We start from the raw sequence: 17,499 nt of genomic DNA, 5'->3' as shown, positions 1-17,499 counted from the left end.
TTCTGATTTTTTTCACTGAGATTTTTTTTTAATAATATTGAGTTGTACTTTGTATATTTTAAATTCATCTCCTTTGTCAGGTATATGTATCTTCTTCCAATCTGTGCCTTACTTTTTTATTTTTTAACAGTGCCTTTACAAGAGTAGATGTTATTAATTTTCACTAATCTCACTTATTCACTTGTGTTCTCATTTTTGTCTGTCTTACGTAAGAACAATGTGCTTTCCTCAATGTCACACAGACTTTCCATTTACTTCTAAAAGTTTTTTAGTATTAGCTTTCATACATAATGAAAGATAAATTTTAAGTTAGTTTTTACATGTGGTATAAGGTAAGGGACTTATGCTCACTTTTTTTCCAATATGAGTGTCAATTATGACATCATTTACTATAAAAACTATGCACCGAAATACCTTTGCACATTTGTTGAAATTCACTTCGTCATATCTCTCTGATTATAATAGTAGACTGTCTATTTTGTTCCATACATACTTATGCCTATTTATACACAATATCACACTGACTGTTTTTATTATGGTAATTTTCTAATAGGTCTTGAAATCAAGAGGGGTTAAGTTTTCCAACTTTATTTTTCAAAATTACTTTGGCTATTTTAGGCCTCTTACACTTCCACATAAAATTTGGAATGAGCTTGTCAATTTCTACAAAAGAACTTGCTAGATTTTTATTTTTATTGCTTGGAAACTATAAATGGACTTGTGGAAAACTAATGACTTTACAAAATCGAGTGTCTGGATTCATTAACATGGTACAACTTTGTATTTGTTTAGTTTTTTAATCTCATTAATAATTAATAGTTTTCCACTGATGGACAACATTGAAGATGGCAAAAGAGATGGACAGACATTCCATGCTGATGGATTGAAAGAACAAATATTGTTAAAATGTCTGTACTAAGAAAAACAGCCTACACATTTCATGTTTCCCTATCAACATACCAACAGAATTTTTCACAGAACAAGAAGAAACTATCCTAAAATTTGTATGGAACCACAGAAGACCCCAAATAGCCAGAGCAATGTTGAAAAAGGAAAACAAATGGCTAACAGATAACTGAAAAGTTGTTCATCATCATTTACCATTAGGGAAATGCAAGTCAAAACTGTAATGAGCTTTCATCTCATAATCTCATAATCAGTAGCTAAAATCAACAACATAAAAATTAGCGGGTGTTAGTGAAGATATAGAGAAAAAGGGGCCTTGTTTTTGGGTATGCAAACTGGTACAGCCACTGTGGAACGCAAACTGTTACAGCCACTGTGGAAAACAGTATGGAGGTTCTTCAAAAGGTTAAAAATAGAACTACCCCATGATCCAATAATTGCACTACTGAGTACTCAAAGAATACAAAAACATTAGTTCAAACGGATATATACACTCTTATGTTTATAACACTATTATTATGAACAATATTTTTTACAATGGAAATAGCCCATGTCCATTAATCGATGAATGGATAAAGATCACACACACACACACACACACACACACACTGGAATGTTATTCTACCATTACAAAGAATGAAATCTTGCCATTTGCAACAACATGGATGGAGCTAGAGAGTATAATGCTAAACAAAATAAGTTAAAGAAATACAAATGCCATATGGTTTCACTTGTATGTGGGATTTAAGAAACAAAACAAATGAACAAAGGGAAAAAAAAATGAGACAAATCAAGAAACAGTCTTCTAATTATAGAGAACAAACTGATGGTTACCAGAGGGCTGAGGAGGGTTGCAGGTGACATGGATTAAGGAGTGCACTTGGCTTTGATGAGCACGGGGTGATATATGGAAGTGTTGAATCATTATGTTGTACACCTGAAACTAATATGAAAACATTGAAGGTTAGCTTAGTGGAATTAAATTAAGAACTTAAAAAAATTAGTTTTCAGGGGCGCCTGGGTGGCTCAGTGGGTTAAAGCCTCTGCCTTCAGCTCGGGTCATGATCCCAGGGTTCTGGGATCGAGCCCCGCATCAGGCTCTCTGCTTAGCAGGGAGCCTGCTTCCTCCTCTCTCTCTGCCTGCCTCTCTGCCTAGTTGTGATTTCTCTCTGTCAAATCAATAAAATATTTAAAAAAAATTAGTTTTCACTGTATAGATTTTAAACATACTTCATAAAATTCATTCTTATTTCATGTCTTGGGGTTCTTCAGTAAAAATGATGTTTCATATTTTTAAGCTAGTAAACAGAAATATACGTAATATTGACCTCAAATGTTATGACCTTGATAAACACATTTACTTGTTCTACTAGCTTTTCTTCTTCTCTACAATTCTTAGGATTTTCTTTATACATAGACATGTACCTGACAATATTTTTTCCTTTAAATATGGATGATTATATTTTCTTTCCAGACTTATTGCACTAAGACCTCCCTTAAAATGTTGATATAAGTAGTGAGAAGGGACTTCTTCCTAACTTCAGGAAGTTGTCTTCTTCCTGATCTCAGGAAGGGAGAATTCAGTAGTCACAAGTAAATATGATTTTATTGTTAGTTTTTCATAGGTAACTTTTATCAAATTGAAGATACTTAGTCTTCTGGTACTGTACTATCCCACTCAAATCTAGATAAACATGTTTATTTCCATTCCACAGTATTTAATTTTAGTGAGCACTGTCCTCATTTTATGGGCCCCAGGATAATCTCAATATATGTATTTTATTCTGTCTATCTAATAAAACTCTTATTTTTTTTTTAACAGTTATTACTTTAAGATTTTTTGTTTTCACTCTACACACAGGTGAGGGCTTTCCTTTTGTGTTCTCTCATGCATCCTTAACACCTCCCCCCCCTTTTTTTTTTTTTTACTAAATTCCATTGTTCAAGGTTGACAGACTTAACACAAGAGGTCACAATCTTATCAGCTGTATTTTCCCTATGAAAATTTAACTTTTTATTAATGTGTAGCTATAAAGTCTTTTAAACTTGAAAGCTGTTATAAAGTAAAATTACCAATACTCATAATATCTACAAAATTAAAAGCAAGCCAATAACTTTTTACTAGACAATTATATTCAAATTCAGGTTAAATTTTTCCTATTACGAAGTAAATCTGTTAATTTATTTTTCTTGGTCACTGATTATTCCAAATATTATAAAACCTAGTCCTTTAGGCTGATGACATTAGCAAGCCAAGTTACTTTTGCCTTGAATAGCTAAGTTACTTTTAGCACTTTTTCCTGTTTTCTGCATTCATTATGCATTTATGATAAAATATCCTTATACCAACATTCAGATTTTACTAATTAATAGTCTCTTTTTCTTTTTTTAACAGCATTATTAATTTAAGGAAGGCTTTAAAACTGCCTTTATCTGTATAAATTGTTATTTTCTCTTCTTAATCTAACCAGATAAAGAAATAAGAACGAAAAATGTCAAACTTATCCACTTCCTCAGTCTGCTTAAAAGATTACATATCTCTTTCTCTGCAGCTGTTTATTTAAAAAAGAAACAAAACTATTAACTTGGCTATCAGGTTAATAAATAACATTCAATAGAAGCAAAAATAATTTGTATAACCTCTTCATTAATCAGGAGTAATCAAAACTGAATAATTTATCGACAATATTTTAAGGTTTTGTCTTTTGGTCCCAATATTTCTTAATATGCTTTTTGACAATACATTTATATATGCAAGAATTTTCAGAAGTCAAATTTCCCCCCACTTTTAATTTTAATTATCAATCCACAATAGGTAGTATAGTCCTAAGCATTGCAGTCTCTAAGCATGTAGACTGCCTGGGTTAAAATTTCTGCTTCATAAATTAACTATGTGTTGTTGGGCTACTTATTTAATTATTTCATGCATAAAATTGGGTAATAATACCATCTAAATCATAAACTAGTTACCAAGATCAAAGGAGATATTTTTAAAATTTTGTTATTTAATATTGATTATTGCAATATTGGTTTCTGGAGTAAGAATTCGGTGACTTATCATTTACATACAACACCCAGTGCTAATCACAAGTGCCCTCTTTAATGCTTATCATTGTCTAGCTCATTCCCCCACCCACCTTTCTCCACAACGCTTAGTTTGTTTTCTGTCATTAAGGTCCCTTAGTGGCTTGTTTCCCTCTCTAAATGTTTTTTTTTTTTTTAATAAAGTGAATATCACAGTACCTAGAAAAAAGGGCATGATGATTTCTACCTTATCCTCACACATCATATACAAAGGGCAGATAAACCTGAAATTAATGAGCTCAATACCAAAAGTACCTCTTTAAACACTTTACCACATATTCTTACATACAGTTTATCCTTGAACAACATGGGTTTGAATAGTACAAGTCCACTTAAAAGCAAGTAGTTTTTGCTGAAAAAAGTTTTATTGTTTCCATTTGCTCCACAGCTTGGACAAGGTTTCCAGAGTGGTTAAAAAGCTGCCTAGTGGGGCGCCTGGGTGGCTCAGTGGGTTAAGCCGCTGCCTTCGGCTCAGGTCATGATCTCAGGGTCCTGGGATCGAGTCCCGCATCGGGCTCTCTGCTCAGCAGGGAGCCTGCTTCCCTCTCTCTCTCTCTGCCTGCCTCTCTATCTACTTGTGATATCTCTCTGTCAAGTAAATAAATAAAAAAAATATTAAAAAAAAAAAAAAAAAAAGCTGCCTAGTGGCTGCAGGGAGAGGCTCAGGCAGAAGCCCTTATACCACAGGGTTACCATAGGAGTCCCTCAAAAGCTGCTGAACTCCTCGGGCTCTTAGTTGTGCTTGAGACTGAGCCTTTCCAAAAAATACTTGCCACCCCGGCCTGGGAGCCATCCTTTCCTCAGTCAGTGAGGTGGTCATCCCCCCTTTTTCCTGAGTTTCATTTCCTGACCTAGGAAGTGCATCCCCAGTAAGTCACAAAGATGGGTATCTGCACAGCGAAAACCCAGGGCATGCAGATCCAAAAGGATCTCGTTCTGGTGCTTCTCCAGTACCATGGTAGCTTCCATGGTGCACACAGTTTTACTCCACTCATCTTGGGATAGCTTATGCACATCCCGGAAGAGGGCACTGCTGCTGTGCTGTTTTTGCCTCTTCAAGAGACTTGGTGCCCTCAGGTTTCTCCTCCGCCAACTTGTAGAGGTGTCTCACATACTCTGGAGCTACATCATTGTGGTTGAAATAGAAGCCAAGAAAGTGGTTGGGTGTAGGAGGCCCACAGATGCATGTTGACCAGATGGTTGATGGTGGTCTCCACCTTCATGGAATAGTTCTGATGAATCTGGGAACTTGTGGTTGATTGGCAATAGGGAGCAAGCTCAAAAAATGGTGGGGGCTGATCCCTGTAGGTAGAGGATGGCCGAGACTATGGTTCTGAAGGTTGTGACTAGAAAAGAGTTTGGAGGGAGTTTGGAGGCTTGAAAAAGGGGCATCCCTGAGTGTGTTTTGTGTAAACATGAAGCAGCAGTCAGATCCATGGGACCAGAGAGGGCACTACCTAGGGGTAGAGGTTTTTATAGGACAGTACTATAAATATATTTTCTTTTTCTTCTGGTCTTCTTAATATTTGATTTTTCTCTAGGTTACTTTATTATAAGAATAGATTATGTAACACCTATAACATAAAATATGTGTTGCCTGTTGATGTTATCAGTAAGGCTTCCAGTCAGAGTCAAAGACTATCCAGTCAGATACCAGTCCAGCCTATCAAAAAGGCTTCCAGTGGTATTTCCCCCTGCATTGAGAGGTCAATACCCCTAGCCCTCACATTGTTAAAGGGTCCAACTGTACTGTCCATGTGCAGATTGACAGAAGCTGTCATATGACACAGTTTTTTTATAATACAAATATTAAAATTAAAATACCATGCAAACAAATGTTAATTTGTTAATGAATGTACATTCCAAGTATTTAATTTTATAACTTCAAGGTCATTTCAATGTACTGTTAAAATACTTCTAAATATGACTTTTAAAAACAAATTTTAAGGATAAACACTTTATCATCCACCTGTGACATTAGATAAATCTATATTTTAAAACAATAAGCTTATAGAGAAAGAAAAAAAATCCCTGTTTTTTCCTATTTATATTACTCACTAAAAGAGATTTTGTTGTTTTCAGTTTCCTATTACAAATGCTGAGCTGAATGTTAATGAGAGCAGTCAATTCTTGATCCATTATAGGACCTAATATTTGAGTTATTACATTAAAGAGAGGTATCAGCACTACAAAATAACCCTGATTATACTGGATGAGAGATGAATGATTAAAAGCCAGCATGAGGCATTAATTTACTACCTAATAGTCACATAATACCAATTGACTATTCTATTATTCCCCCTTTGGGTAAAATTATTTTGGATAGAATAAAATTGCAACGAAATAGTTAGTAAAGATCCCAGATAGAAGTACTATAATTTATCAAGCAGCCTAGTTGGACAGCCTTGTCAAAGTAGGTTAGGGAATTTCTCATGATTGTAGCCAGTGTTGCAACATTTTTAAAGAGAGCAATCCATTATCACTTCTCTTCTGCCGCCTGAAAAAACTCACGCACAGAATCTGATTTCCTCCTGCGGTGACATGACACTGCTCAGAAGGCACTGACACATCCTTTTTCTAAAATATCAGCTATTGATTGCAGACTCTAAACCTGAGTCGTGCTTTGTTCCTCAAGTCTATTGTGTATTACTAAGGAATTAGAAAACTTAAATACCTTGGATTCTCTTATATTTGGATTTAATTTTATTTTGATTGTATCAGTAATAACATTAGCTGCAATTCTGTTCTAAAAAATGCGTGTCCTACAGTTTCTCTTAAAAGGGGTGTATGACACATGTACTTCAATAGTCTTTACATACATATGTATAGATAGATAAAGAGTTCTGTCATTATATACAGGAAGGGTATGGCTAGGAAGGGTATGGCACTTGTTTTTGGTATGGCTAAAGCCAGTGAACTTAAGCCAATTGAAAGGTAGGATAGTTGTGTGGAAGACTCTTTTTTAACAGGAAACTGGTGAGTTTCAATTTGGTGATAGCTGATTCATATCAGTAAGAATTTTAGATTACAATGTGATAAAAATTATTCTAAGAGAGAAACTGAGAATAGAATTGTTCTTTCTCATGAGAAATCCATTTAAAGGGGTACCTGGGTGGCTCAGTCGGTTAAGCATCTGCCTTCAGCTCAGGTCATGGTCCCAGGGTCCTGGGATTGAGCCCCATGTTGGGGCCATTCAGTGGGGAGTCTTCTTCTCCCTGTCCCTGTGCCATACTGCTTGTGCTCTCTTGATCTCACTCTCAAATAAATAAATAAAATCTTTTTAAAAAATCTATTCAAGAATGACTGAAATTCTTATAGTTCTTACAGAACTAGAATCCTAAAAATGAATTCATATGATGACAATTCCAAAATTTTACTTCTCTTTTCCAGAAGAAAGCCTCATGAAAAGGCTCTCTTAAAAAAATAGTGATTATGTCAGAGACAATTACTGCATACTGACTATCCATACACAACCCATATATCCCACCTTCTCGGAGTTCAATCGAACTTTGGAACCAATTCTTGAACAATGGGTGTGAGTGGAAGTAATAATTGTCACTTCCAGAATGAAGCAATTAAGAGCCATCGTGTGATCCCCTAACTTCTTTTCCTGTTACTGAACCATTGGCCACGGGAAAACTTCAGGACACTGAAGTGACAATTCGCATCACAGAGTAGTTCTTTAGAACTAAGGATCCCCTTAGTCATTCACTTTGGATATGTCCTGTGAGCTAGAAAGAACGAATCATTTGTTAAAATAAGCCACTGACATTTCAATATTGTTCTGCAACATGATCTGGGCTATATAAATTAATTCAGTGAATAAAGCAAATGAAAATATGACACTGACCAAGTTCCCCTGATACTAAATATGGTTTTAATATGGGAGAAACTAAATAAAGGAATTTTAATTATTAGCAAATGTGAACTTTATTGAAGAAACTGATGTGAATTGTCACTCAAGAACTGAGCTGATAGTACTTTTTGAGTCTTATCTTTAATTAAAGTTTCCCCATCTGAGGTGACTTTACTGCCCTCACAGCTATTGTTCGGGAACCTTCTGTGGAAGAACCGATACACTTGTGAGTTCAGGGAAAGGTTTGAAATTTTGCTTGACTACTGTGCAGCTTTTTTCTACTCTGTTTCTCAAGTAAGGAGTAAATAATACTTGTTTCCTATGTGTCTATATGTTGTTAGGATTGTTCAAATAGTGTGTTTTAGTTATGACCTCTCACTACTGCCCCTAATGGGGGAAAAAAGCTTAAAAATGCAGTATGTCAGGAACTATATTTTTCATTGGTAATGACTAACACTAACATGTGGACTTGGCTTGTACAACCATAGAATGTGAAGGCATTTGGTGAATATTTAGGAAATTAAGGCTTGACACTTAGCTGCTCATGTTAGCTTTTGGGGAAATTGGGTTTATCTATCTCTAATGCACGATTTCACATTAATCTTCAAATTTAATATTCAGATTGAGCTCACAATAGCATCTGATCAAAATTCACATTTATAAAATATGCATTTCTTTTTTTTAAATATTTTATTTATTTGACAGAGAGAAATCACAACTAGGCAGAGAGGCAGGCAGAGAGAGAGGAGGAAGCAGGCTCCCTGCGGAGCAGAGAGCCTGATGTGGGGCTCGATTCCAGGACCCCGGGATCATGACCTGAGCCGAAGGCAGAGGCTTTAACCCACTGAGCCACCCAGGTGCCCTAAAATATGCATTTCTGGATTTAAATCTTCTTGATAGGAAAATAAACATTCTTTATATTAACAGTTTTCCTGGAAATTTCAGAAGTAATTGCCTACTTATTTTCAAATTTAGTATATGTGCTGCCGAAGCGAGCACTGCCTACTTATTTTCAAATATAGTGATTAGTCCTTGCCAAATCTTATGTACGAGGACACATATACCAACTTTCTCCTGTACCCTTCCCTACCTTTGTTTTGTCTTTCCCAGAAACAACAACGATGACGACTTCCTGGTAGAATGGGGGTCTGAATAATAATTTCCCATTCCTGTAGTCTACATATTAAACTCGGGTCTTTTTTTATATCCCTAACGGGAACTTAATATCAAATAACCTGTGAATTCATTAGCATTGTTTTAGCTGTAATACCCACTGCATTATTTGGGTTTCCTATTGCCTTTAAATTCTCTTCTCTTGCCTTTTTTACATTTTAAGCAATTGTAATGAAATGAACAATAATCCTCCACTTTTCCCTTCTTATTTGATTGGATGTCTCTACCTTTACACAGTAAAAGAAAAATATAAAAATTTAAAGCTCTAATAAGTCTTGAAATATAAGGATAATTTATGGTAAAGTGAAATCATACACACACAAACACACACACACACACACACCCCATATCTCTGGATCACATTATCTGGGTTAACATTCCTGCTATGTCTTTACCAGCTGAATGACCCTCGGTGGGTAATATCACTTTCCTGAGAACTGACCTAATTAGATGTCACTTAAGGATCATCAGGTAGTGAAAACTCTAGGCATTGCTATTGCTGTTGTTGATATAGTGGACCCTCAACCCTCAGCTTTCCAAGGTCCTCCCTCTTAACCCAGTCCAGGGAATGGAGGCTTGGGGATATTCTCACTGATTTTGATCCCCCCTGTGTGGTGTGGTTTTGGGCAACTGAATCTTGTTTAGAGGAATTTACCCACAGCTTTTCACCCGTGTAGACCTATTTGTTAAGGAAGATAGGCCAAGCTTCTAGTTCAATATTTTATAAACATCCACTGCTTTCCCACCTTGTTCCTTTCTTTCATTCTCTCTGCCTCTCTCACTCCCTCTCTCTTCCACTTTATAAATTTCTTCAGAGTATATCTAAGTCTGTTGTTTTGTTTTTTTTTTTAAGATTTTATTTATTTATTTGGCAGAGCACAAGCAGGAGGAGCAGCAGAGGGAGATGTGGGGCTAGATCCTGGGACACTGGTCTCATGACCTGAGCCAAAGACAGACACCTAACAAGTTGAGCCACCCAGGGACCCCGATCTAAATCTGTTTCTTAAAAATAGAGACAGTAGGAAAAGGCTCAAAGAAAGAAGTCTAATAAATGAAGTTGGGGATTTGGCAAAAGTCACAGAGTGTTGAAGGAATCCGATTTTTTTTTTATTTTTTAATTCGTTTATTTGTTTATTTACAGCATAACAGTGTTCATTGTTTTGGCATCACACCCAGTGCTCCATGCAGTACGTGCCCTCCCTATTACCCACCACCTGGTTCCTCAACCTCCCACTCCCCTCCCCCCCACCCCTTCAAAACCCTCTGGTTGTTTTTCAGAGTCCATAGTCTCTCATGGTTCATCTCCCTTTCCAGTTTCCCTCAACTACCTCTCCTCTCCATCTCCCCATGTCCTCCATGTTATTTGTTATGCTCCACAAATAAGTGAGACCATATGATACTTGACTCTCTCTGCTTGACTTATTTCGCTCAGCATAATTTCTTCCAGTCCCGTCCATGTTGCTACAAAAGTTGGGTATTCATCCTTTCTGATGGAGGCATAATACTCCATTGTGTATATGTACCACATCTTCCTTATCCATTCATCCGTTGAAGGGCATCTTGGTTCTTTCCACAGTTTGGCGACCGTAGCCATTGCTGCAATAAACATTGGGGTACAGATGGCCCTTCTTTTCACTACATCTGTATCTTTGGGGTAAATACCCAGCAGTGCAATTGCAGGGTCATAGGGAAGCTCTATTCTTAATTTCTTCAGGAATCTCCACACTGTTCTCCAAAGTGGCTGCACTAACTTGCATACTACAAAGCTGTGATCACCAAGACAGCGTGGTACTGGCATAAAAACAGACACATAGACCAGTGGAATAGAGTGGAGAGCCCAGATATGGACCCTCAAGTCTATGGTGAAATAATCTTCGACAAAACAGGAAAAAATATTCAATGGAAAAAAGACAGTCTCTTCAATAAATGGTGCTGGGAAAACTGGACAGCGATATGTAGAAGAATGAAACTCGACCATTCTCTTACACCGTACACAAAGATAAACTCGAAATGGATAAAAGACCTCAACGTAAGACAGGAATCTATCAGAATCCTAGAGGATGTCTTCTTCTGCAAAGAAGACATGCTCTAGGATTCTGATAGATTCCTGTCTCACGTTGAGGTCTTTTATCCATTTCGAGTAGACTATGGACTCTGAAAAACAACCTGAGGGTTTTGAAGGGTCAGGGGTGGGAGGTTGGGGCAACCTGAGGGTTTTGAAGGGTCAGGGGTGGGAGGTTGGGGGAACAGGTGGTGGGTAATGGGGAGGGCACGTTTTGCATGGAGCACTGGGTGTTGTGCAAAAAGAATGAATACTGTTACGCTGAAAAAATAAATAAAATGGGAAAAAAATGGTTAAAAAAAAAAAAAAAGAATCCTAGAGGAGAACATAGGCAGTAACCTCTTCGATATCAGCCACAGCAACTTCTTTCAAGATATGTCTCCAAAGGCCAAGGAAACAAAAGCAAAAATGAACTTTTGGGACTTCATCAAGATCAAAATCTTCTGCACAGCAAAGGAAACAGCAAAACAAAACAAAAAGGCAACCCACGGAATGGGAGAAGATATTTGCAAATGACAGTACAGACAAAAGGTTGATATCCAGGATCTATAAAGAACTTCTCAAACTCAACACACAAAAAACAGATAATCATATCAAAAAATGGGCAGAACATATGAACAGACACTTCTCCAACGAAGACATACGAATGGCTATCAGACACATGAAAAAATGTTCATCATCACTAGCCATCAGGGAGATTCAAATTAAAACCACATTGAGATACCACCTGACACCAGTTAGAATGGCCAAAATTAACAAGACAGGAAACAACGTGTGTTGGAGAGGATGTGGAGAAAGGGGAACCCTCTTACACTGTTGGTGGGAATGCAAGTTAGTGCAGCCACTTTGGAGAATGATCTTTTTATTTGAAAATACTGGTAACAATCTCATTCTGTGCCTCTTAAATTTGTTTCTGTGTTCAATGAGCAGTGAAGTTTGAATCAGGCAACCAAGTAGAAGAAGAGCAGCTGGTAAGAACAGTGTTAGTGTTTGGAATTAGGGAGTTGAGTACTTCTTACATTGTAGTTCTTATGCCTGAACAACAATCTAAGGTGGTAGAATGCAAATGAGTCTGCCTTTAAAAAAAATCTTTACATTGTATCAGAAAGGAAGGATTATATATACTACAGGAACACTGATTCTTTAGGGGACATACTTTTAGTTGTTATTATTCTATCGGGACAGGAAAATTCCAGGAACTGGAAAGATTTTTTTTCTTCACATATCTTCTAAATAAGATCATGATGAAAACTAATATACAGCAATTTACATACATAATTACATATTTATAGTAGATCATTTTACTGTCATCCACTCATATTATTTTTTAAAAGATTTTATTATTTGAGAGAGAGAGTGAGCATGAGCAGGGGGAGGGGCAGAGAGAGAGGGAGAGGCAGACTCCCCTCTGAGCAGGGAGCCAGGTCCCAAGACCCTGAGATCATGACCTGAGCCAAAGGCAGACACTTAACTGACTGAGCCACCCAGGCACTCCATCCACTCACATTATTAATAACCATCTCATCTCACAATTTCTTATTGATTTCTGGATCCTAGAAATCTTTTTTTTTCCATTGTCCATTTAAACAATGTAAAGTATATTCCCCAAATAACTAAAATTTTATATAGCACATCACAATTTACATAAAAACATTTAACAGCTCATTTAGGCGTTTAAGTAAACTTGAAAATTGGGTGATAACCTCAGAAGTTATGACTCAGGAAAACACAAGTAAAAATGGAACATGAAGTTCTAGGTCCAGATTCTCTGAATCCAAATTTCATATCCTCTTCACTCCGTTATGTGGAGTATATACCACAGATGACACAGTAATGCATGCCTTCAGTGGTACATGTCTTTCATAGATAGATTTTTGCCTAAACTTAATATTTGTATTAGTGAATTTTTTTATGCTTGGTCTTTAATTTTTTTTTTTTTGATCAGTTGACTGTCATGCACATAGATAATTGCTTAGCACTTGTTTTCTTAGTTTTTGCTGTTGTTGCAGAATCTATGCTATTCCTGTCTCAGGGGCTTCTTTGTAAGCCTTTGTTGGCCTGCAAACTTCATTTGGTAAGAAGGTAGATCAGAATAATGAGAATTAATAGAATTTCTTTTAGCCTATAATTCTAATAGTGATCACTTACCCTCCAGTTTTGTTTTGTTTTTTTTTTACTTACCCTCTAGTTTTAAATATTTTGTTATAAAATATTTCAGATATACAAAAAGTACAGGGAATATTATAATGAATACTATAATGAATGTGCCAATCACCTAGATTTTTTAAAATTTAATTTAATTTAATTTTTTCAGTGTTCCAAGATTCATTGTTTATGCACTACACCCAGTGCTCCATGCAATATGTGCCCTCCTTAATATCCACCAAGAGGCTCACCCACCCCCCAACCTTCTTACCCTCCACAACCCTCAGTTTGTTTCTCAGAGTCCACAGTCTCTCATGGTTCATCTCCCCCGCCGATTTCCCCCAATTCACTTTTCCTTTCCTTCTCCTAATGTCCTCTGTGTTATTCCTTATGCTCCACAAATAAGTGAAACTGTATGATAATTGATTCTCCCTGCTTGACTTACTTCACTCAGCATTAGATTTTGAAAACAAAACATTTGGTTGTATCTTCTTCAAATACAGTGTTAAGTATAAAGAACTTCAGCAATTTATGTAATCCATTGTAATCCCTTCCTGTCCATTCATATCTTTAGCTAGCCAAGACTCTGAAATTGGCATTTATGTATAACAAGCTTTCTATGTGTATATCTATAAACAATAAATAATTTCATATATTTATCATTTTAGACAAATTATATTTTACTGAATTCTCTCTTATCACAATAGTTTGTTGAAATGATTCACACAGAATTATCCTGTTTAAAATATACAGTTAGATGATTTTTAGCATATCTAGCACAAAGTTGTGCAGCCATGAAAACTGTCTACTTTGAGGACATTTTCATCACTCTAAAAAGAAATCTTGTGTTAATTAGAAATTACTTGTGATTTGTCTCTTCTCCTACCCTGGAAACCACTAATTTCCTTTTTTATGTCTAATGATCTGCCTATTCTGGGCACTTCATAGAGTGAAATCATGTAACTTGCTTCTGGCTTCTTTTACTTAGCATAGTTTTTTCAAGGTTTGACAAAATTGTAGAGCCATCAAAACTGTATTCCTTTTTGTTGCTAAACAATATTCCATTGTTAAGATAGACACATTTTTTTCATCTATTCATCAGTAGATGCTCACTAGGGTTATTTCCACTTTTGACTATTACAGATAATGCTTTTATGAATATTCCCTGCAAAGTTTTTTTGTGAACATATTTTCACTTCTCTTGACCATATACCTAGAAATGGAATTACAGGGTTGTAGAGTAACTATGTATAGCATTTTGAGGAACTGCCTAAATGTTTTCCTGTGACCACACAATTTTACTAATCCTCCAGCAATGTATAAATGTTACAATAACACTTGTTAACTGCCTATTTAAAAAAAAAACAAACTTTAATTTTAACCATCCTAGTGGGTTACAGTAGTGTCTATTTGAAATTTTAATTTGTATTTCCCTAATGAAGTGATTTTGAGCAACTTTTCAAGTGACTACTAGCCATTTGCACATTTTCTTTGGACAAATGTATACTCAAATCCTTTTGTCATTTTTAAATTCAGGTAATTGCCTTTTTTATAGGGTTTGTAAGTGTTCTTTTGAATTCTGGATATAAGTCTCTTTTTAGGTATATAATTGCAAATATTTTCTTCCCTTCTCTGGGTTCTATTTTTTTTTTCCTTTGGTGGTGGTGTTTGAGGAATAGTAGTTTTAATTTTCATGAAGTACAACTTTTTTTTTTATTTGTCACAGGTACTTTTTGTGCTAGGTGTAAAAATTGTCTATCTAAGGTCATAAAATCTACCATATTTTCTTCTAAAGTTTCAGAGTTGTAGTTTCTAAATTTAGGCTTGTGATCTACTTTGAACTAATTTTTGTATAGGTCATGTGGTATACGTCTATCTTCATTCGTTTGCATATGACTATCCAATTGTCCCAGCACCATTTCTTAAAAAGACTATTCTTTCTTTATTGAATTATCTTTATACTTTTGTTAAAGAGTAGTTGACCATAAATGTAAGGGTTTATTTTTAGGATCAGTTCTGTCCACTCATCTATTTTTATGCCAGTACTATACTATTTTCATTATTGTAGTTTTATAGTAATTTTTGAAGTCAGGAAGTGTATGACCTCAGACTTTATTCTACTTATTTTAGATTATTTTGGCTTTTGGGGGTCTCGATATTTTACATGAATTTTAGAGTTAGCTTTCCAAAATTTTGCAAAAAGTCAAATTGAGATTTCTACAGGAATTCTGTTGAATCTATATCTTGCAACCTTACTGAACTCTTTGGTTAATTGTGTGTATGTACTCATATTTTTAAAATGTATGACTGCAAGAATTGTAAATTCTAACATTGGATTTTGGGTAGAATCAATTTTAAGTCTACATGATCTACAGTGTTCATAGTTTAACCTTAATGCCAGAAGTCTTTGCTATAGGAAATATTAGGGTTCAATAGAAACTTAGAGTTTGTATATAGTAACTTCTTAGTCAAAAACAATATACTTTGTTCTGATAGGGATCATTCAATCTATATTCTTTTATATTCTATGATTTGTAGATTTAGTAGCAATTTTTTAATCCCATGGATGAAACTATGTTAAATGTATTTTATATACTGTAGCAATTAATATCCATAATAACCTGAGTTCACTATTTTCCTCTACATTTTATAAAGAGAATGAAGCTGAAATGGACATGACAAGTATCCAAGATTAGGGACTAGCTAGTGGGAGTCAAGATTCAAATTTGGGTTTAACTCCAGATATTTTGTTGTTAATATTTAGAAAGATCTTACTCATGTTAACTAAAATTTATCTCTGTGAATTTTTTATTAGTCTTAATTCTACATTATTAAGAATCAAAGGATAAGTTTACTCCCTCTCCTGCTAGAGACATATAAATTTCTCTCATTTTCCCTATAGGATAATTATCAAAAATCTCTAGACCTTTCACAGTGTTAAACATGATACAGTAAGTGTTTTCATTTATCAGTGTCTATAAAAGATAGTACTCCCTAAAGTAATGGAGAGTAAACCCAAACAAGATAATCTAGATGTAAACTGGTTATTGGTATACCAATATATAGGTCCAGATAAATTAGACAAAATAGAATGCGTACAGAGGTGAGTCCAGAACTTTTCAATGCTACCAGCACCGACCTTGTAGAGAAACAAGAAGCATAATAATGTCTTCACTTGGAAATTTAAGTTAAAAATAATTGGACCCGGGACGCCTGGGTGGTTCAGTTGGTTAAGCAGCTGCCTTTGGCTCAGGTCATGATCCCAGCGTCCTGGGATCGAGTCCCACATCGGGCTCCTTGCTCGGCGGGGAGCCTGCTTCTCCCTCTGACTCTGCCTGCCACTCTGTCTGCCTGTGATCCCTCTCTCTCTCTCTCTCTCTCTCTGACAAATAAAAAATAAAATCTTAAAAAAAAAATAATTGGACCCCCCTTTTAAGTAGAATTTAGTGAATACTAAAGAAGTATTTTACAAGTGCATTACTCTTTATTACATACCATAAATTTGTTTTGATCTAGCAAATTATGTATCCACAATCTACTTATTGAACTAAAATATTTTAAAAAATTATGAATACTTAGAGCAGATAAGACAAAAACTGAACTTTAATATTTAAAATCATCTGGAAAATAATTACATTTGGACATGTCAATAATCTGAGTTATAATTGATTCGGTGATAAGTAGGAAGAAAAATGAAAGGATTATATCCAGCCATATTGCTGTTTGTACCTCAAAAGAAATGTTCTTATTCAAGTAGTTATTCACTTAGAGGGAATTCATCAGAACATTCTCTCTTACTATAAAATAAAATGCAGGTTCTTCGAACTTTTCACCTGAGATACTATTTTGGTTAACTTTTAATTAATTAACTTTCAATTTTAATTAACATATAATTTTAATTTATCTCCCCCATCTAGTCTTTCTATTTCTATCCCTAAACCATATACTTCTGCTTGTTCTGAAGCAGAGCTTTGTCTTTCCAATCCATCTCAAAATCATTTATGCACAGATGAGGAACAAGTGTTACTTCATGGACTCAGAATGATCCAGGCTATAGGGTGCCTGGATCCCTGTGTTAGATTCCAAGACTAAATTATAAGGCATTGGAAAAGTTCTGGATTCACATCCCTCTCTCTCATAGGTGAGGCAGGGAGTAATTGCAGCATACCTGAGAGATATTTCTCATTCCTCTTCTAACAGCTCATTAAATGCTAAGAGTAGAAACATATACTTCAAGGATAATTATAAGATATGATCTAAACTTAGCTTTCTA

The 17,499-nt window shown here is 35.4% G+C and overlaps 1 pseudogene; it reads right to left on the bottom strand.

The window, feature by feature from the left end:
- Positions 1 to 4,790: 4,790 nt before the first annotated feature.
- On the bottom strand, positions 4,791 to 7,576 carry LOC123939231 (annotated as a pseudogene).
- Positions 7,577 to 17,499: the final 9,923 nt, after the last annotated feature.

This window comes from Meles meles, chromosome 3 (genome assembly GCF_922984935.1).
Source record: "Meles meles chromosome 3, mMelMel3.1 paternal haplotype, whole genome shotgun sequence".
NCBI classification, from domain to species: Eukaryota; Metazoa; Chordata; class Mammalia; order Carnivora; family Mustelidae; genus Meles; species Meles meles.
Note: the sequence above shows the minus strand (reverse complement) of the source record. Positions and strands in the feature narration are given on the sequence as shown.